The sequence below is a fragment of the Rousettus aegyptiacus genome, unplaced genomic scaffold (genome assembly GCF_014176215.1).
Source record: "Rousettus aegyptiacus isolate mRouAeg1 unplaced genomic scaffold, mRouAeg1.p scaffold_m13_p_6, whole genome shotgun sequence".
NCBI classification, from domain to species: domain Eukaryota; kingdom Metazoa; phylum Chordata; class Mammalia; order Chiroptera; family Pteropodidae; genus Rousettus; species Rousettus aegyptiacus.
Window position 1 is genome coordinate 73951283 of NW_023416309.1, and position 23361 is coordinate 73974643.

At 36.3% G+C, this 23361-nt stretch overlaps 2 pseudogenes; one reads left to right on the plus strand and one right to left on the minus strand.

Moving 5' to 3' along the window:
- Positions 1-14621: 14621 nt before the first annotated feature.
- On the minus strand, positions 14622-15594 carry LOC107509452 (annotated as a pseudogene).
- Positions 15595-18605: 3011 nt separating this feature from the next.
- Positions 18606-20288, plus strand: LOC107509461 (annotated as a pseudogene).
- The last annotated feature ends 3073 nt before the right edge of the window (positions 20289-23361 follow it).

The following is a 23361-nucleotide window of genomic DNA, read 5'->3' on the forward strand; positions in this document are numbered from 1 at the left end:
TTTAAGAAGTACCCAGGTAAGCACACCCAGTTCCAGAAGTAGACTATTGTCAGCATCCTATTATCCAGATTCCCCTACAGCTTCTCCTAGAAATAACTACCCTCCTAACATCGTGATAATCTTTTCCTTGCCTATCTTTATAAATTTTCTATGTATATATGTATGATTTAGTTTTGCCTTTTTCGAACTTCGTATAAATAGAATCAAACTAAATTATTTTTATCTTCTTTAGCTTAATATTATATTTGCAATATTCATTCACATTGCTGCATGTAGCTATAGTTTATCCATTTCTGTTGTTTTGTAGTGCTCTTTTGTATGAATATATTACAATTAATTTATCCATTTCAGTGTGTTAGAGCGAAAAATTCTCCAGTAAATTAGTCACTAGGGCAAGACAGGGAGCAGTGATATCTTTAAGCGCCAGCTCCAAGAAAGAAAAGAAAAAAAAAGCAAACAACATCACCGCCAGGATGCAGATAACAGAACTGGCTACCAGGCCCTGTTTGCTATAAGATTTAAGAGTCCCCCAGAAACAACATTTTTGCACCAGAAGATAACAGACATCTTCTGCTTCTATAATCTGCTTAATGTATAACCAGGGTGTAGTTCTAGGAGATGTCCTGTGCAAAGATATACTAATGGCTGACTTCTGCTTCTGGAAACCTGCTTGCTTGTTTGATGTGGTTTTAGGCTTTATAAGCTGCTTCCTCTGAAAGCTCGGGACTGATTCTCTTAAGTGGGGAGAGTCAGTTGCCGGCCTGCTAATGCAGGCTCATAATTAATCTCAATTGGCTCCGTGGGTCTCAAATTTAAACGCACCATAACAAGTGTTAATGTATATCGGATGGTTTCCTACAATTAGCTGTTAAGAATAATGTAATTATCTTTTTTTGGATATATATGTTGTAAATATCCTCTTCAACACCACCAGTTCTCTTATAATTTTCTTATGAGCCTTTTGTAAAAAACTTTTTAATTGTCATTTTAAGCATACATAAAAATAGAGAGAAAATATAATAAACTCTCACATTCTAGTCACCTATCTTCAGCAATTAATTGTATAATGTTTTTTGATGAACGGGAGTTTATTGATTTCTTTCTTTAGGATAAGTATTATCTATGTCTCTTTTAAGAAATTTCCCCTTGGGGTCTTGAAGGTATTCTTCTATATTTTCTTTTGAAAACTTCAGTTTTATCTTTTACATTTAGACCTTTAAACTTCTTGAAATTGATTTGTGTATGATATGGATAAAGATCCAGCATCGTTTATCAAGTAGTCCCCCCTTCCCTTATCGACAGCACCACCTCTGTCAACATGACGAATATGCCTGGGCCCCTTTCTGAGCTCGTCATTCTACTCCAAATGTTCAATTTGTCAATTACTGTGCTGATACCAAGCTGTCTTCTTCATAAGCAGGTTTTTGCTCTTGGTGTCTGGCTTGATTGTGCATAGTAGTCATGATATTGCCAGTCTGCAGTCTTCTCATTTTGTTGAGACTTACTTTACTGTCCTGTGGTCCATTTTTGAAAAGATTCTGTGCGTTCTTGTAAAGAATATGTATTATGCAAGGTTGGGTGCTGTGTTCTACAAATGTCCACTTGATTGAGTTCGTTTATTGTGTTGTTCAAATCTATAGTCTTTTTTTTCTGTTTCTGTTTCTTTTTATTTATTGTTTTCAGTTTTGAATCTATATTCTTACTGATCTTTCATCTGCTTGTTCTATCAATTACCGAGAGAGGTATATGAATATTTTGCAGTATGAGTGTGGACTTGACTGCTTCTCCATGTAGTTCTGTCGATCTTTATTTCATGCATTTTGAGATTATGTTACGAGGTTCACATAAATTTAAAATTGTTATATCTTTCTTATGAATTGAGCATTTCATCAATATGAACTGAACCTCCTTATCTCTAGAAAGCTGCTTGCCTTCAGTTTTTTGTTTCTGCAAATAACAGAGTGACAAATACTTGCTAGATAATCGTGTGTGTGTGTGTGTGTGTGTATATATGTATATATGCATATGTACTAGTTTTTTATTGTGGCAAATATATATAACAAAAAATTTACCATCTTGACCATTTAAAGTGTACAATTCAGCTCCATTAAGTACAGTCACGTTGTTATGCAATCATCACCACTATCTATTTCCAGAACTTTTCAATCATCTCAAAGGGAAATGATCATTAAACAATAATTCTCCATTCCTGCCTCTAGGAGGAATTCCCTCTCTTACCTCTTCTGGGTACCTCTTATCAGTGGAATCATACAATATTTGCACTTTTGTGCCTGGCTTCTTTAACTTGGTGTAATGTTTTCAAGATTCATTCCTGCTGGAGCATATAGCAGAATTTCATTCCTTTCTGTGGCTTACTAATAGTTCATTGTATGAATATGCCACGTTTTGCCTAGTCATTCATCTGTTTATGGGCGCTTGGGTTGTTTCCATCTTCTGTGAACAGTGATAGTATGAAATCTGGTGTAAAAATGATCTCTTTGACTCTCTGCTTTCAATTCTTTTGGGTACACACACACACACACACACACACGCATATTTTATTATTTATTTATTTAATTTTAATTTAAGCTAATTTTTTTTAGGCAAGGCGACCCTTGATTGACCTCACAGATTGCAAGAACCTTGTCAGCTTATAATCTCTCATTTTTTTATTTTTTATTTTTACACCTACAACACCTAGGTCTTCCTAGGCGGTCTCCCATCCAAGTAATAACCAGGCCTACCCTTCTTAGCTTCTGAGATTATACAGGATCAGACTTGTTCAGAGTAGTATGGCCGTAGACCCACACATTTTTAAAATAATATTTCTCAATTAAAATTTTTCAACTCTTCTAAAATCTCATATATGTTTCTCTTAAAAACCAATAAACCAATACTTGATTTCAAGTGGAACATTTAGGTGATTTACATTTCATGGCATTATTTACATATTTTGTTTTATATACATCATCTAATTTTATGCTTTCAAATTGTCCTGCCTGTTCTGTGACGTTATTCCTTATCCTTTATTACTTTCTTTTGGATTGGTTATTATTTGTTAAATCATTCCAACCCCTCCGTCAGCTGCTTGGAAGTTCTGTACTGTTTCCTGTTCTTTTAGTGCTTAACTTGAAAATTACAGCATGCATTCTTAATGTACGAAAATCAAAATTTAATTAATATTTTTACATTCATCCCAGAAAATACAAGAACCTTAGAATATTTTCTTTTATTTTTAATAATTTTTATTTTTCACATATGGTCGACATCCCATATTCTATTAGTCTCAGGTGTACAATATAGTGATTAGACATTTGTATAACTATGTGATCACCCCCAATAAACCTAGTACCCATCTGACACCATACGTAGTTATTACAATATTATTGACTATATTCTTTTTACTATAGTTTAATTATATCCCCATGACTATTTTGTAACTACCAATATGTACTTCTCGATCCCTTCCCCCTTTTTCACTGAGCCCCGCAACCCCTCTCCAATCTGGCAACCGTCGAAATGTTCTCTGTATCTATGAGTTTGTTTCTATTTTGTTTGTTCATTTCTTTGTTTTTTAGATTTCATACATAGTTGGAATCATATGGTATTCGTCTTTCTCTGTATGACTTATTTCACTTAGCATCATCCTGTTTAGGTCCATCCATGTTGTTGCAAATGGCAATATTTCATTCATTTTTTTATGGCTAAGTAACATTTCATTGTATATATGTACAACCTCTTCTTTAGCTATTCATCCATTGATGACATCAGGTTGTCTCCATATCTCGACTATTGTAGAATATTTTAAATTACGCTATTCTCTTTCTAGACTGGGTGTTTTCATTTTTTAAGAATCCTCATAATACCAATGTTTTACAGAATCCATTTTCATTTACATTTACTCATCTCTTTACAACTTTCTGTATTCTTTCTATCTTCTTGATATTATGAATTTCCACCTGGGACCATTTTCTTTTACCCTGAAGTATATACTTTAGAATTTCCATTATTGAGGGATTGCTGGTAGCCAAATAAATGTCTCTATTTTGCCTTCATTCTTGAAATACATTTGCACTGGTTCTAGGAGTTGTCATTTCATTGTGTTCTGCTTTCCATAGATGGTTCTACAACACCTGAGAAATCAACTCTCTTTGTAAGCAATCTGGCTTAAGAAAAACCTAGTTATGTGAAAAAGTGGATCTATAGTAGAATAATTCCTGTTTGCTCATAACTCGACTTCAGTAGTTATGAATTCATGGCCAATCTTGTTTTATCTGTACTCTTACCCACTTTCCAACCTCCCGTTCGATTTTGAAGCAAATCGAAGATGACATTATTTCCTAGATAAATATTTCAGTATGTAGACAAATCTAAAATATAAAGGATTTCTCTTAATCATAATCATAATCATAATTCTAGTATTGCCTCTAAAAATTAACAACAACTTATTAATACCATAAAATACCCAAGTGTTTAAATTTCCAATGACCTCAGAGAAGATTTTTTACTCTGTTTGAATAAGATGCTCATATTGCTAGTAGTTTTTACACTTGTTAGTTTTTAAAATCTATTTGTTCTTTTCCCTCTTTTTTACATTTCTAAGTTATTTGTTGAAGAAACAAGGTGTTTATTTTCTGTAGTAGCTCCCACAGATTGCATTCTCATAGTGTCATTTACTACGTTCTGCGACTCCATTTAAGAACCTCTCCTTGCCTCGGATGTTCTGCATTTCACCATGGTGTACCTGTGTGTAGGTTTCTCTTAAATTTTAAACCTTTTCTGCTAAGGGGTCTCTGTGATATTTGAATTTATGGATACGTCTCCTCCCTCAGTTCTGAAATATTCTTATCCATTACATCCTCGATATTTCGTCTGTCCTCTTTGTCGAGAGCTCTGATTAGACGTATATTAACCCCTCTTACATCTTCTCTCTTAACTTTTACCTCATATTTTCCATTTCATTGTTCCCTTTGGTTGTATTCTGAGTAAGTATGAATGTTGTATCTTCTACTAATTCTCTCCTAAACAGTGTCTAACCTGCTATCAAACCTATTCATTAAGTTTTAATTACTCGTTGTATTTTAAAATGTGTTATATTTGTTCTATTTGGTTCCTTTTCAAATCTACTAGGTTACATGACATATGTTGGATAGGCCTATCTCTTTATGTTTCTTAAACAAACAGACCAAATTGCAACTTAGAACAATATCTGCAAGGGGTTTGGAAATATTGAAATATTGAAATGGAAATTCCAAACAAGGAATTATTTATATCTGCCGCTCAGTGTGGCCACCCGTAGAACCCTCGGGCCGTCTTCAAGAGGTCGCTAATAAATTCCGCTCTGCTTTATTCCCAGTCAACACGCACCTCAAAGAAGCCATGTTATCCTCATCACACCGGGAGTGTCCATGAGGGTACATCTATCTTGCCTGGAATCTGAGTCTTGATAATTACCAGTTCTGAGACAAAGAAGAAAACTTTCCCTGAATCCAAGTTCTACTTTGCCAATCATTTTCTGCTAGTTTATCTTTACCTAGAAGGCGCTTTGCTAAATTCTTCATATAAAATTATCTCATTTAATTTTCACAACCAGTCTGTGAGGTTATTATGCTATCTCTTTTTGCCATTTGTTTTTTCTCCCATTTATTTATTTATGGAATCATCTGTTTTATCAGTGTCTATACTACTTTGGGTATGATTAACCTTCTACTTACATGGAGATAGGGTTATGAATATTTTTATGTTTCTAAATATTTGGAGGCAAATCGTTACCCATAGTATAGTACCAGTACATACTATAGTCTCCAAGAACTGGTAAATGCACTCATTTCACTTCAATTTTTAGAATAATAAAAAAGTATAAAATGAAAAAAATCTTATTTTATCCTCTTCTTTCTAATCCCCACATATCTCCTTCCCAGAGTCCACGTTATTAGTTTTAGTCTTGTACACCCTTTTAGAATTTCTTTGTGAACAAACCAGCAAAATGAATGTATGCAAAAGAGAGAATATGAAACAAGCTATTCTTAATCTTGCCTCTTTTTTTTTTTCTGCATTTTGAAACCTTTCTATATCAGTACAGAGAATTTTCCAATTCTTTTTATAGCTGTAAAATATTCCATGTATAAATGTATTGTATCGTATTTAGCCAGTTACCCACTGATGAACATTTAGACTTTTCCACCTGTCTTTTACTAAAGCAAACAGTGAGGCAATAATTAACCTTCTACTCACATTATTTTGCCCGTGTGCAAGTATATTTGATTAATGAATTCTCAAAAATGGTACTCTTGGATCAAAGGGTAAATATATTTGTAATCTTGTTAGATATTACCATATTACCCTATATAGGAGTTGTATGCAATTTATATACCCACTAGCAACATATGAGACTGTGATTACCTTATACTACCATACACAAAGGAGTGTGCTAGTAAACACATGAGTTAAATGTGTCTAAAGCACTTAGAACAGTGAATGGGATATAGCAAGAGAGTGTTGATTACCTTTATTACCATTGTTCTTATTAGATTTTTGCCAGTCTGATTGGTGAAAAATGGTACCTTGGTGTTCTTTCATTTGCTCTGTCTTATTACGTGTGAGGTTGAATCTCTTTTCATATGTTTAAAAGCCCTTTTTCGTCCCTTCCTGTGATCTCTCTTTACGTGTCTTTTGCCATTTGTCTATTGGCTGATGACCTTTTTTTCTCTTCTCATTTCGTAAGCACTCTAAATATTGGGGACTTTAGTACTTTGTGATATGAATGGCAAATATCTATGGCCAGTTTGTCATTTGTCTTGTCAGTCTTTGCTTTTATGGATTCTAGATTTTGAGTCATAGAAAAGCTTTCATGGTTTAATGAAACCATTTTTACATTTAACTATTTTATTCTTTTGGAATGCATGCTGGCAGATGGTATGTGGTTTGGAATGTTTTAAATTTTTGTTAATTTAACTGCTGTAAATTAGTACCTTGGCGATATTTTTATCTGCATTTATTTGATTCAGTGAAGTGGAACATTGTTCTGTATGTTTGTTTTCTGATCGTATTTCATGTCAGGTCTGTACCTAGTTTTTCATACATTAATCTTTGGAATCTCAATATTATTCGTTTGCCAACCTATAAGTGTTCTTTATATACTGTAGACAGTGTTCATATATTTATTTATTGCACATATATTTCCAGCCCATTTTTGTTGTTTTATATTTATTCTGTTCCACAGAATTTTAGCTTTTTATACATTAAATATTTACCTCTATGTCTCATTTTGGATAGTTCTTTTGCTATGTCTTTAAGTTCATTTATCTACAGTGTCTTATAAACCAAAAATGGCATCATTTATGTCAGGGACAAAATTGAGATAGTCAGCGTAAGCACATAAAACAAACTTAACCTAACATTACAGCAATTTATGGCTGTTCTCAGAAATCAGCAGAAGGCATCAACCAATCCCCAAACGCTAAGTCTGTTCGTGCCATCTCTGGACTTCTTTGTTCCCCTGATTCGACTGTCTTGACCCAAATAAGAAAGAAGGCCGCTAGATAGCCAATTACCTGAAAAAGCCAAATAACTTTCCATTAAACCCCTTAGTCTGTGACCATCTCAGAACTCACTGCTCCTGTAGCCTTGAGTTTTCCCAGGGTTACAGGTTGAAACCCTTGCAGCAAAGTCATCTTTATGCTTTGTTTTATTATTCAGTGTGCCAGTTTGGTTTGTGACTGTCTTATTTGGTGTTAGTTGCATCTTGTGAAATGTTTGTTTCAAATATTGTCTTTTTTGTCTCCAAGAGTTCCATTTGGTGATTTTTATATCTTCATTTCTCCCCTTTTTACTTTATGATAATTTCTGTAATAGCTGTTTTAAAGTCCTTGTCTGCCAATTCCATCATCTCTGTCATATCTGATCTGTTTCTACTGACTATATTTTCTTCGGGTTATGGGTCACGCTTTCCTGCTTCTCTGCATTGCTAGTAATTTTTTATTAGGTGCCAGCTTTTGTGAATTTTGTATTGCTGAGTGCTTGATTTTCTTGTATTCCTTTAAATCAAACTTTACTCTGTCAGATAGTTAATTTACTTGTGAGTTAATTTACTTATGGATCACCCTGATCTTTTTGAAACTTGTTTTTAAGCATTTTTTGGACAGATCCAGCCCCACTAGTGTAGGGGACTTTCCTGGGGTCTTTGCCGAATGCCCCATGTATTTAATGAGGTGTCTCCACTCCGACTGATGGGCACTTGAAGAATTTTCAGCCCTGCATGAGTCCAGGGAATTTTTGACTAACAGATCCACAAGTAATTTCTCTCTCTCTCTCTCTCTCTCTCTCTCTCTCTCTCTCTCTCTCTCTCTCTCTCTCTCTCATATCTACTAGGTGAATTTATATGTGTGGTCACTTACTAATTGTTCTCTTTCTGTTTGCCCAGCCTCATGGAATTTCACTGTTGGTTAGATTGATATTCAGTCCAGTGCTCCAGGAGACCCCCCTGAAGATTTCTGGAGCTCTTTGTGTAGATCCCTCCTGTCTGGTGTTCTGCCCTCTAATTCTGCCTTGGGCTCCCTGAACTCTGTCTGATATCTGTGTTTCCTCAATTCAGTGAAGCTCTGTTTGAGATTCCTCTCCTTGTGTTGCAGTCCAGAAATTTATCTCTAGGTAAAATGCCTGGGCAATTATAGAGTTTAATATAGGAAAGAGGTGTGAGAACTACATAAATTGACTAAATATTAAACCAGCTTATAGTCAGAGCCTGCCTAATGCTGCTAGACATGGGAACTTGGCTGATCAACATATGGCCAGACCACGGGGAACAAAATCATATGCTGAGATGACTAACAACTACTTCCTCATGTCTTTAATGCTGCATATCCACACCTGGAAAGGAATACAGATTTAAACTGGATTCCTCCAAAATTCAGGGTCCCATTTTCTCTTTGAGAGGAGATCATGCCTCTGTCTGTGGATCATTATTCCTTCTCTAATAAACTTTCCTTCTGTCTCTAATTCTGATGCATGCTTGAATTCTTTTCTGTGCACAGTCGAGGGCACCCCATTCCTTCCCTCTCTTTCTGTAGGACTTGAGTCTCCGCTGGAAGAGATTCATCCCATCCTGCATCAGGTTCATCTCATTTCTTCCCCATCACAATCCTACACTACCTCTTTTACAATGTTTGAAAATAGTCATTTTGTATAGTTTCTTTTTTCTTTTCAATGGCAGGAGGACAAGTCCTATAGTAGTTACCAAATCTTCAGCTTTTTATGTTATTTTCTGTGATTCTTTTGTTTATACTAATCTGAGAAAATAATTATCCTTTCTCGGAAATATAATAGCCCTCAAAGAAAAAGAAGTGGGTTTAGTAGTGAGAATGAAGAAGTGAATTTAAGAGATACTGCAATAGGAACAACAAGTATTACAATCTGGTCATTGTGATGCAGGACAGTCCAAATTCCCCAAAGTAGTGAGGTGGGAACTGAAGCTGTGCACTGAGAAAGAAGAGGGTTCTTGGCAGAGCATAAGATAGAGTTCAAACACACACCAAGGTAAGAGTCAGAAGGAAAGTTTATTAGAGAGGGGAAAAAACAAAGACAAGAGAAAGCAAAAACAAAAATCCAAGATGAGGAAACAAAGTGGAATCTAGTTTATACATCATTCTTTATTTCCTGTGAGTTACAGTTTAAAGATTTTATTTACCCATTTTCCTTTGATATGAATATATAGTGAGGAAGAATAAGAGTATGTAGCACGAAAGGTAAGAATATGTAGTATGAAAGGCCAGCGGCAATTCCCAGCCTGTGATCCATAGGTTCCTCATGGTTTTAGCTATAGGGATGAATGATTTTATTTAGTGTAGGGTACTACTTAAAGACTCTTTTCTTTCCTATTTTCCTTCATGGTGTGGGGAAATGGGTTGTTAGGAATCCTAGTAGAAAATTTCCTTTGTTCTGTAGGTTTCTTCTTGGTCTGGCTGCAGGGTCAATCAGCATATTGCAGTCTCTGAATATAGCTTGATTTAACATTTTAGTTCTTTTGCCTCCTCTCCATTAATTTTACATGGTGTATGTGTGTGTGACAATAACCAGAAATTAGTGATGACCTAAAGTTATATCAAAATTGTTAGTAACACAGAAAATAAGGCTTTTACCCAAATTAGAAGAGATTGTCCTTATCTTGAGGTAATGTCATTTGTTGTTGTCGTTGTTGTTATTAATTATTATTATTATTTACAATTCAATTAAGAAGATGAAAGTATATAACCAAAGAAGACATGATAATGCTAAAAAGTAACACTATATAAACAATGAGATGTTATATAAAAAGCACTGAACTGCAAATCAGAAATTTTGCATTTAGTTTCTGTTCTACCATTTGTAAACTATGCATACCTATAGTCTATCTGAGCCTTAATTTCTTGCTTTGTTCCATGGGGAAAATATCTGTCATGACTACCTCTCAGGAGAGGCTTTAATGAAATAATGCACATGAGAGTGTTTGTAAACCACTTGCATTATCCAGAATTAAGATATTACAGTATAGTTCCTATAATTTTGTCTTGAAAATACTAAGATGTGGAAGGACAAGGTAAAGCTGTGAGCAAAGTAGTTATAATCTCAGAGGTTTTTCTGTAGAAGGTGTTGTTAAAGACAGAAACAACAGCTATGCAGGAAGGAACCAGTATGGGAAATACCAGTGTTTGGCACAGGGCCTGGGCATCATAATATTCAATAGCTTTTATGCACAATGATTATGCTTAGGGATAGGATGGTTAGGTTGATGGTTTGGAATCAAAGAAGATAAAGTTTAGGGGAGAAAAAAAGGGGAGTATTATTGGAAGAAATGAGGAATAAAATTGTGGCAGGGGATAAAGAAAGCAGGTTGATGGAGAGGAGGAAATGGGTGTTTGGAAATGAACGATAAACACTTGAGACTTGAGCGAAGATTGCTCTCCTGCCTGCTATTGGCAGGGCCTTGTAGTCGTTGTTAGGTGAGGGCCCAGGAAGAGATAAGTGATGCTGTTACAAAGAAACAGGAGACCCATGAAGAGACTTCTTGGGTGTACTGGTGAGATATGATAAGGGCCTGCAATAGGCAGAGTTAGCAGGAACCAGAGATGGGGGAGAGTAAATAGATGCTAAGGAAGTGGAATTGTCAAGACTGTTTTTCAACTGGTGGTGATAGGAAAAAGAAGAATATGATGAGAGGGAATAATGGAGAGGAAGAGAAAGAGAGACTGATCCAGTATGACTTCCTGGTTTTTGACTGGGGCAACCAGGTATATGATGATGTCATTTACTACGATTTGGGGAACACAAGGAATGAAAGATTTGGGAAATATGATAAACCTAGTTTTCGACAAACCAAATTTGAGGTGCCTCTGGGAATTATAGAAGAGTACTTTATGGCCTACTTAATTGTCCACTGCTTTGCATATGTGAAAACTTTTATGTTTGAGGTCAAAGGAATTTTTAGTAGAGGAACTGTAAGCAAATGCAATCCAATTCAAAATAAGTTACTGAACATTTACTACATGCCACACACAGTGCCACACACACAGGGCAGAGACTCTATCTTGACTTGTTCACACTTTCATTCCAGTGCCTGGTACAGTGACTGATCCACAGTGGACATTTAATTAATATTTGTTGAATTATTAGCCGAATGTATGAATGAATGTGTTTGATAGTGTGAATTCAATAAGTATCTCCTGAATCACTCTCTTGGGAGCTTGCCGTCTGTTGGAGGAGACAAATGCATTAACAAGCAGTGTTGAACAGCATATTAAATGCTTGAATAGAAGTTGTCTGTAAGGGCAGTGAGGACTTAGAAGGGAGGGAATGACTTACTCGGTCCTCATGAGGGAATGACTTACTCAGTCCTCATGCTGGGTTTTAAAGGGCATATATGTTTTCTAGGTAGAGGAGAGGAAAAGATATTCCAGGAAGAAGGAATAAACCATATAAAGGCTTATGGGGTGAAAGTGTATGGATGGCATGGTTCTTAGACTAACAGTTTAGTGCAGCTATGTGTCCACATGGCAGTCATGCCTTTCATCCTCTTATAAGGAAACCTGGCCCATCTACAGCCCTTGCTGAGGGGAAGCTCTGAGTATACTTGCTTTACACAAAATGAAAATGCTGTTCAGTGGTGACCACTTACTCAAGGGTGTGTAGCAACCAAAAAGGTATACTTGAGTGGAACCAAGTTCTGCCTAAATCAGAAGAAGCAGGGTCAGGTTCTCACTCTGATATGAGTACATGTGTGTGTAGTGGTTTGGAAAATATAGAGAGAATCAGGCAGGAGCAAATGTGGAGAGAAGCCAGAGGTGCCAAGATGACCATAGGAAACAGAAGTTATAAAGTAGAAGCCACGTGCCAGAGAAAAGGTATGCTGAGCAGAGAGAGAAGCAGTGTTTTTCAGAGTGGGAAGCAGATGGACCCAGAAATCGGCCCATTATATCACATCTAGATATATCAAAAACCCATTTGCTGTCAACTACCACACATAATTAAATAACTCATTAAGAGGAGAACAGCCTATTATATTTACCCAGATATTTAAAGTTTCTGTTGTTCTTCCTTCTGGTGTTCCATGTTTCCTGTTCATATAATTTTCCTTCTGTTTGAATAACTTCCTTTAGCAATTTTTTATAGCCAGTTTGCTGGCAATGGAATCTCTTAATTTTTCTTCATCTGAAAATGTCTTTATTTCACCATAATTCTTCCAGGATATTTTGTTGAATTTAGAATCCTGAGATGACAGTTCTTTTCTTTCAGCAGTTAAAAAATATTCTACTTCTTTCTAGCCTCTATTGTCTCTGATGAGAATTCCAATCATTTTTTTTTTTTTATCATTGTTTTTCTGCAGGAAATGTGTCACTTTTCCTGGGCCACTTTCAAGATCTTTTTCTTTGTCTTTTGTGTTCAGTAGTTTGATTGTGATCTGCCTGGGTAAAGATTTTTTTGTCTTTAAACAAATATTTTTTGTCTTTAAACAAAGATTTCTTTGTTTTATCCTGTTAGTTATTTGCTGAGCATTCTGAATCTGTGTCCTATGTCTTCTAAGAAATTTGAGAAGTTTTAAGCCATTATTTCTTCTTCTTTTTTTTTTTTTTCCTGTTATACTCTTTTTCTGTCCTTCTTGGACTCTGAAGACATGAATATTCAACCTTTTGGTATTGTCCTACATCTCCTTGAAGCTCTGGTCACTTTTTTTCAATCTTTTGTCCTCTGTGTTGTTCAAATTCTTTAGTTTCTATTAACCATATATAAGTTCATTAAATCTTTCCTTTGTCATCTGCTTTCTGTGATTGCGATCATTTGGTGAATTAAAAAAAATTTACTTACTCTATTTTTCAGTTCTAAATTTTTTTTTAGTTCTTCTTTATATTTTTAGCCTATTTCCTGAGACTTTCTATCTTTTCATTCATTTCAAGTGTTTGTTGGGGTATTTTATAATCATTTCTTTGAAGTCTTTGTCAAATAATCTCAACACGTGTTATTTTCTCATTGGCATCTATTGCCTCTTCCTTTTTTAAAATCTAATCTTTTTATTGTTTTTGCTTTTCAGGCAGTTAGCCATAGTAAAATTAATACTTGTGACAGTCTTGACTAAAATTATAAATTAATCGCGCAGAGTTAAAAAACAATGCAGTCTTCTAGTAAATTCTTACAACATTTAGCTCATAAGAAACACATTTTTATTTTTCATTATTGAATAGCATTCAAGGAAAATGAAGCTATCTTAAGATTTAAAATCTGAGAAATCTACAGTCAAGAATTTTAGAAAGTGTATTAATAAAGGTACAATTTAAATAGTAATATATACAGATTCCATTTCCCAGTTCTATTTAACATGAACATTAGCCTTGGTTAATTTTTCCCCGTGACTTTGTAGAACAGGTATTCTCGACTGGGGCAACTTTGCCTTATAGCAGACACTTGGCATTTGGTGTCATTTGTGTTGGAGGGATGGGTGCTAATGGCATTTAGTGGTAGTAGAGCCTAAGGATGCTGTTAAACATCCTTCATATAACAAAGAATCACTGTTGTCAGCAGTGCCAACAGCAAGAAGCCATGTTGTGGTGCATGGCTGAATTCCATTTTACAAACAACCCATCTGTCCTTGAATTCTGTACACAGACAGGAATCAGGACATACACCATTGATTATCTTGAACGTGCCTCCCTGCTTAATCCCAATATGGAAGTAGCTAAGGAAACAGTTTCTGGTGTTCATTTACCTGGACTATGATAAAAGTTTAATGAATATATAAAGCACGTGGCAATTTCCAAAGTGTTCTACATGTGTCCAGAAAATGCTTATCTCAACATATTGAAAATGATGAGTGTCACTTATTTGTTCAAATTTGTAAGGACCGTGTGTTCTGATGAGTTAAGTTTGTTATCTTTTTTATAATACTCTTTCTTAAACTCCCTTTACAAATAGTGCTTCTATATGACAGGTGTGAAACAAAATTAAGGAGTCAGTTGTCTTTTCCACACAAATTCATGTTATAAAGTATCAGTGTTTCCAATGAGAGCTCTAATGGGGAACTAAATTTTTAAAAAACGACTTTCAGCTTACTAAGTGGAGAAATTTTTTAGCTCTTTACTAGTCATTCATCTCCATATTCACATTCCATGTCTTTTCTCATGGTCAACAAACTGATTCAAGTGAGTTAAGTTATCCCACCACTTAAAGAGAAAAGCCTCCACAATAATTTGAAACCACGGGGTTATCTTACTTTCATCACTGGCTGCCTTTTTCAGCATTTTTTCTGTTACTTCTTTGGACACATAACAATAGCTTTTAATCTCATTGGTGTCAGAATTCAATGTCATGTTCTTTCTCATCAACAAAATGTAATCAATTTCATGTTTTCCCCAGATGCCATCAGACTGAGCCTCGTAGTGAATTTATGTTAGATAATTCATTTCTTCCAGAGAAAACTGCTCCATGGGAATCCTCAATTCAGCCTTTAGACGCCTCTGCGCTGCCTATCTTACTCCCATCACACGATTTTCTTCAAGCTCTCCTGGGTTACTTAAGGAGTGACTGCAGCAGATATTGGTGAAACAACCTGGTCTGTGCTGTAGCAGGAGCTTATTTTCGGTGTTAAATAAGACACTACAAGCTTGATGCAATAATCCTTTCTCAATGTTTGCATTTAGGTGACAATTCTTTTTTGGTATTAGCCCCAATTTTATTATCATTTTTACCAATAAGAATATGCATCTCTGCCAGGAGTTGAACCTGTTGCTTATCGAGATTGTTTGTGTTGATTACAGGTATCGTTATATAAAATCTGATCCATCCTAGAACACTGCGCTGCTTGTCAGTGGGCTGCAGCTCCTGCCATGCACACCTGCCACAGGCCCCGCCCCGCCACCCAGGCCGGCTCCCGAGTACCGTGAGCACAATAGCCTACATCTCAGCCAGAGTGCGTCATAAGTCTGCTGGCTCACACCTGACATCATGGTCACGCCGCGGTGCCATGCCCCTCTCTACAGGCCTGCTTGTGGGACCCAGCTACAGGTGCTACCCCTATGTTACTCGTGTCCCTTGACTGAGGAACCACCTCACTGGTTCTTTTATGGACGGCATGCTGGGGGACATCCCTGGGTGCTCTGACCCAGGCCTTATTGCCTCTTCTTATGTGACTTGAGATTTTCCTGGTTCTTTATATTATGAATAATTGTGGATTGCGTTCTGGATATTTTGAATAATATGTTATGAAACTCAATCTTGTTAGAAAATATTGATATTTTTGTTATATTAGGCAGTCGAGGAGGTTGGGTTCAGGTCACAGATTTCTATCAATATTTTTTGGTTGTGGTTGTAATGTCAGTTCTGTTTTCTAGGCCTTTGCAATGTTAATTGGATCTGTCCCATATGTGTGCCACCCAGTGGCAAGTCTGAAACCTGGGTGATGGCTTGTCTCTTAATTCCTTTCTCAAAATCTTTGGTAGTCTGTTTGTGACATGATCTTTGTATGTGTAGTTCAGGAGTGAGCCCAACTTTATAAACAACATTTGAGGAGGATTCTTTTCCTGAGCTTCTCCCTTTCTGAGATATCCTCAGTTTCCTGGCATTTCCCTTTTTGATCCTCCAGGTAGAATGTTGGGACTTAATTTACCCAGCTGTGTTGTACATTTATTGTAACCATGCCCTCATTTAGATTCAAGTGTTAAAGAGGACAGAGAGAGGGAAAAAAGCAATGGGAAATCACTAAATAGACTTCTGGTGAAGATGACAGAGTGTTTAGTAAACACTGTGCTCGACCCCACTTACGACCACATCAAAATTATAACTAAACTACAAAAATACCAATATTGAGAATTGCCTGAGGTCTAGCTAAACAGAATTTCTACACTGAAGCATACAGAAGAAGCCACCATGAGACTGGTAGAAGGGGCAGAGACACAGAATGAGCTGGTCTCATAGCCATGTGTGGCCGTTAAAAATCAGGCAGGATTGCTTGGCTGCAGTGGTCTCCCTTGGAGGAACGAGAGGTCACAGCTTTGCACCAGGCTCCCCATGCCAGGGTTCCAGTGCTAGGAAGAGAAGTACCAATAACATCTGGCTGTGAAAACTAGAGGAGAGTATAGCTGAGTGAGACAGAGGGTGGCTGGAGCTCCTTTTAAAGGGTCTACACAGGGACTTATCACTGATGGACTCACTCGCTCTGAACTCTAGCACTGGGGAATCTGCTCAAAAAGTGCCAGGGACATACAAAAAGGAACTGCATAGTTTAGCTTCAGGGATATGGCTGGAGGGTCAGCTTTCTCCCAGACAGAAGTGCCATAGAATCCATTGTTCCTTTGTTGAGCCCCTGTTCCTCCCATCATACAGATGCAGGCTGCTGACTCTCCATTAACCCAGTTAACACTGATTGCCTGGCCCTGATGATTCCCTGAGGCTCCACTCCACCCTGCTTGTGGGTCCACCCCAGCAGCTTCCTGGAGGCTTTTCCATATAAACAATTTGTGTTGGCTTATGCTGGGGACTCTCTCAAAATCTCTCAAAGGTTCACAATACCTAAATAAGTAGTATCTGACCTCAGCATGCCCCATACCTCTCCTCTCGCTTAGCAGCCCCAAGCTCAGTTGCTGAGGCAAGTAGATTGGTCTCTCTAGGCACACCTCTTAGCTCAAGTAGGTGACAGCCATCCATGGATTGATTAGTGGCTCTTGATGGGTGGCCCTAAGTAGGGTACAGGTTGTAGCTGAACTTGGCCCGAGGTAGGGACCTTCCCAGGAAGCCCTTGGGCTGACACACCCAGTAGCTGAGAGCACCAAGCCAGAGTACCACTTTGGGCTGCATTAAGGACAACACACTTAAAGAGCAGACTGGATAGGGACTGGAGGCTTCCTAAAGTATTCTGCTCGGTAGGGTCAGCCCCTCATCTGCCAGTCCTCAACCTATCAGCCCAAGGGTCAGTCCCTCCCATTGATGTACAAACAGCAACTAAGGCTCAACTACAATAGGAGGGCACATACAACCCACACAAGGGACATACCTGAAGCACCCGGCTCAGGTGACGAGGGAGACTGCACCACTGAGCCCCATGGGATACCTATGGCATAAGACTACTCAACTAATACTGGGAAACATAGCAGCCCTATCTAATACATAGAAACAAACATCGAGAGTCAGCTAAAATGGAGAAACAAAGAAACATCCCAAATGAAAGAGCACAACAAACTTCAAAAAAATAACTAAATAAAATGCAGGTAAGCAATCTTCAGATGCAGAGTTCAAAACATTGTTTATACAGATAGTCAATCAGCTGATGGGAAAAGTATATGAATTCAGTGAGAACTTAAACAAAAAGATAGAAAACATAAAAATGAAGATAGAGAACATTAAAAAGAGCCAGTCAGAAATGAATATAATAACTGAAACAAAGATTACATCAGAGGGGATCAATAGTAGATTACATGAAGCAGAGGATCAGTAATTTAGAAGATAAGGTAGCACCCAATCAGAAAAAGAATAAGAAAAAGTGATCCAGAAAAATGAGGATAGTTTAAAAGGACTCTGGGAACAAACATACCAACATTTGCATCATAAGGGTAAAAGAAGGAGAGGAGAGAGAGCAAGGAATTGAAAACCTATTTGAAGAAATAATGATGGAAAACCTCCCAAACCTGGTGAAGGAAATAGACGTACAAGCCTAGGAAGCACAGAGTCCCAAACAAGATGAACTCAAAGAGGCCCACACCAAGACACATCATAATAAAATGCCAAAGGTTAAAGACAAAGAGAGAATCTTCAAAGCAGCAAGAGAAAAGCAGTTAATTACCTACACGGGAGCTCCCATAAGACTGTCAGCTGATTTCTCAACAGGAGTCTTGCAAGCCAGAAAGGACAGGCAGGAAAGAGTCAAAGTGATGAAAAGTAAGGACCTATAACCAAGATTACTCTACCCAGCAAAGCTGTCATTTAGAATTAAAGGATAGTAAACAGCTTCTCAGAGAAGAAAAAGCTAAAGGAATTCATCATTACCAAATCAGTATTACAAGAAATGTTAAAGGGACAAAGAAGAAAGAGAAGGAGAAAACAGAAAGAAGGAGAAGAAATAAAAAATATAAATAATAAAATGGTAATAACTATATATCTATCAATTCCTATAAATGTAAATGGATTAAATGCTCCAATTAAAAGGTAGTTTTGGGGAGGGTGGGGAAGGATCGCCAGTGAGATCCCATGGCGAGGTCACATTCCTGTCCCCTCCCTGGATCCCAGCGCCCACCTCGTCAGCCCAGCCCAGCCATGATCAAGGTGATCCTCATCTTTAACAACCACGGGGAGCCATGGCTCTCCAAGTTCTATCAGCCTTACAGTAAAGGTACACAACAGCAAATCATCAGGGCGACTTTCCATATGGTATCTAAGAGAGATTAAAATTTTTCTAACTTTCTAGAAAGAAGATTATTAATTAGAGGATCTCACAACAAACTGATTTATCAACATTATGCAACATTTTATGCTGTCTTCTGTGTGGATTCTTCAGAAAGTGAACTTGACATTTTAGGTCTAATTCAGGTATTTGTAGAAATATCAGACAGGTGTTTTGAAAATGTCCATGAACTAGATTTGATTTTCCATGTAGACAAGGTTCACAGTATTCTTGCAGAAATGGTAATAGGGGGAATGGTACTGGAGACCAACCAACATGAATGAGATTGTTACACAAATTGATGCACAAAATAAAGTGGAGAAATCTGAGGCTGGCTTAGTGATAGCTCCAGCCTATGCTGTATAAGCTGTAAAGAACATGAATCTTCCTGAGTTCCCAAGAAATATTAACACTGGTGACATCAGTACAAAAGTGCCAAATCCGCCCTTTTTTAAATAAAAAATTTAAAGAGCCACTCCTGGGGGGAAAATTGTTTAAGTTTACCATGCAGTTGTTAATCAAAAATTGAGGAGAGTCTTAACTTTTTCTCTTCGATTTAAATCAAGGTACTGTATAGAAGTTGTGTGAAATCAGTATGGTGGTTTAATGTTGCTTTCTTGCTTAGTGTTTTTGAAGAAATTCAATAGTTTCAGTGTGGGGTTTTTTTTTTTTTCTAAACTGCATTCCTATGCCTAGCTACAGCATGCCTCAATGTATTGGCTACAGTGGTATCTCAAAAAGTGTTTTGAGACACTTCTTCAAATTATGTATAACCCAAAATATTGGCACTTTGTATGGATTACTGTGCAGCATTCATTAATTCTTTCTGTTATTTGTCACAATTATTATTTAAAGAACCAAGTGTGTATTGCATGAAAACATTATGACTTTTTCTTTTAGTTTAAATACACTCCAAGGTAACTGGGAAAAAAAGATGAGTGGATAAATGGGTAAGAAAACAAGACCCTTACATATACTGCCTATAAGATAGTCATTTCAGATTAAAAGACACACATAAACTGAAAGCAAAGGCACGCTCAGACTGAAAGAAACACACATGTATACAATGGAATATTACTCAGGCATAAAAAAAGAATGAAATCTTGCCATCCACAACAACATGGACCTAGATAGTTATTATACTGAGTGGAATAAATCAGACAGAGAAAGACAAATCCATATGATTTCAATTAAATGTGGAATCTAAAAAACAAAATCAATGAACAAACAAAAAGAAACAAACTCATAGATAGAGTACATTTTGATGGTTGCCAGATAGCAGGGGGTTTTGGGGGTGGGTGTAAAAGGAGAAGGTATTAAGAATGCAAATTGGTAATTACAAAATAGTCATGAGGATATAAAGTATAACAAGGAATATGGTCAATAATATTGTAATAACTATGTATGGTGTCAAATAGGTACTAGATTTATTGGGGTAATCACTTTGTAAGTTATATTAATGTCTAATTACCATATTGTACACCTAAAACTAATATAATATTGCATGCCAACTGTATTTGAAAAATAAAAATTTATTTTAAAAAAATGTTTGTTTGTTTTTTTTTCTCATCCTCTTGAGAGCATACCTCTTCTGATAGGAGAGGAAGTTTCCCCTTCGTCAGAGTTATAGGTGACTCTAGGTTCCCTGCTGCTGTTATCATTTCCAGGAGACCCCTTGCCCACTCTCTAAGTCAGAGCTGAGAGATTCTCCTGAAGCCTTCTCTGTCCATGCTGATATAGACTTCTGGGTTTTAGGCTGCCTTAAAATCAGCTTAAGGGAAAAAAATAGTAAATTTACCCTATTTACATTTTGTTTTTTTCCCCCAATCAACCTGCTGTTACTAATTTTCAGAGTACTTTAAAAGCTGCCGCATACATTTTATTCAGTTTTTACAGCTGCATTCAGTGGAAGAAAGGAACCAGAATTCTTGTCTTTAAAAAAACTCTACAAATTATAAAGCATGACTATTTTAACCTGGCAATGGTTGTTTTGATTTCCTTGTATGTTACTATGTTCTTGCATCTCAAATTATTATGGGTTAATTTTTTTTTCTTTTTCTTTTCTTTTCTTTTTCTTTTTCTTTTCTTTCTTTCTTTCTTTCTTTCTTTCTTTCTTTCTTTCTTTCTTTCTTTCTTTCTTTTCTTTTTGGAACACATTCTCAGAAGTCTCTTTAAAACGGAACTTTAGAAGTAAAAAATCTTCATTAAAGATTTCAAAACAGTTTTATTTGAGTTTTGCTGGGTTCACATTTATTGATTCACCAATACTTCCTTTCAATATATCAAATGCCTGATTTCATTGTTTTCTGGCTTCCATCGTTGCTATTATGTCTCCTTAGGATGCTCTTGACCAGAGTTAATTTCTCAGACCTTCCTTGCTTTTGACCTTGACACTTTTGAGACATGCAGGTACTTTATAGAATGCCCCTCTATTAGAACTTGTCTGATAATTTTTCTTATGATTAGGTGGAAGTTATGGGTTTTGAGGACAAAGAGCACAGAGGTAAAATGCCACATCATATTAAGGATAGATGCTATCAACATAACATCACTATCACATCATATCACATCATCTCATCACATCATATCAAGCATAGATACTATCAACGTAACATCACTATTGATCACCTGGCTGAAGTAGTGTTGCCAGTTTTCTCCAGTGTGAAGTCATTCTTTTTCCTCTTATATTGTACTATTTGAAAGGAAGTTGCTATTAGCAACCCACACTTAAAGAATGGGGAGCGTGCTCTACTTTTTTGAGGGCAGAGTATTAACATAAATTATTTGAAAATTTACATGGGAAATTGGTATTTTCTCCCTTGTTTATTTGATTGTTAACTGTATCATGAGCATGGACTCGTGGATATTTATTTTATTTTTTACATGTTATCTTAATACAGGTTTACTTAATTTATTGTTCAAATTGTTTAGCCCTTAGGATCACTTTCAGTAGGTTCCTGTATCCCTTAAACATACCTCTGTCATTGTGGTTTTGTGTATATACCTGTGTGTGTGTATGAGAGCATTTTCCTTTTTTCTGCCATTACAAGATACTCCAAGCATATCTTGTATAATTTCTGCTCCAGGCCTAGAATCAGCCACCTCCCTAAGGATCTTTAATTCTTTTTTTTGGAGAATAGTATTTAAAACTATGATCTGAGCACTAGGTGTGCTCATTGCTACTGGAGTGGCATTGCTTCTAGGCCCTTTCAGCTAATAGTATATAGGTATAGATTAGATATAGATATAGCTATAGATATGTATACATATACACATATCTACAAATATTTCTATATGTAACCAAATGTAACCATATGTATCTATACTAAGCTAAACATGAACTTATACTGTTATCTCAAACTCTAACCCATGACCTCCAATCCTTTTATTTTTTAGCCCTTCTAATTAATTTTGTTTTAGGCATATTTTTTGTATACAGCAGAGGAGTATTGTTTTTAGAGCCAATATAAACATGTTTTCTAGTATTTGATACAATAAGTTGATTTATATTTATTTATTTTTCAATTACAGTTGACATTCAATATTATTTTATATTAGTTTCAGGTATACAGCATAACAGACATTTATATAATTTATGAAGTGATCCCCTCAATTAGTTTAGTACTCACCTGGCACTATACATAGTTATTACAGTATTATTGACTATATTCCCTGTCTGTCCCTCGCATCCCCATGACTATTTTGTAATTACCAATTTATACTTATTAATCCCTTCACCTTTTTCACCCTGTCCTTCAATCCCCTTCCATCTAGCAATTATCAGTTTATTATCTGTATCTATGAGCCTGTTTCTGTTCGGCTTTATTTTTTAAATTCCATATGTAAGTGAGATCATATTGTATTTGTCTTTCTCTGTCTGATTTGTTTCACTTAGCATAACACACTCTAGGTCCACCCACATTGTTGCAAATGGTAAGATTTCATTTTTTTTATGGTTGAGTAATATTGCATTGTATAGATGTACCACTTCCTTATCCAATCTTATGTTGATGGGCACTTAGGTTGCTTCCATGTCTTGGCTACTGTACATAGTGCTGCAGTTAACATAGGAGTGCATATATATCTTTTTGAATTAGTGTTTTGTATTTCTTCAGATAAATACCCAGAAGTGGAATTTTTAGGAATTTATAAGTTATTGAGGACCCTTTAAACTATTTTCCATAGTGGCTGTACCAATTTGCAATCCCACTAACAGTACAAGGGTTCCCTTTTCTCCACATCCTCCCAGTATTTGTTGTTTTTTGATTTATTGGTGATTGCCATTCTGACAGGTATAAATTGATATCTCATTGTGGTTTTAGTTTGCATTTCTCTGATGATTAGTAGTGTTGAGTATCTTTTCATGTCTATTGGCCATCTCTGTGTCCTCTTTGGAGAATTGCCTATTCAGGTCCTCTACCTATTTTTTAATTGAATTGTTTGTTTTGGGGGTGTTAAGTTGTATGATT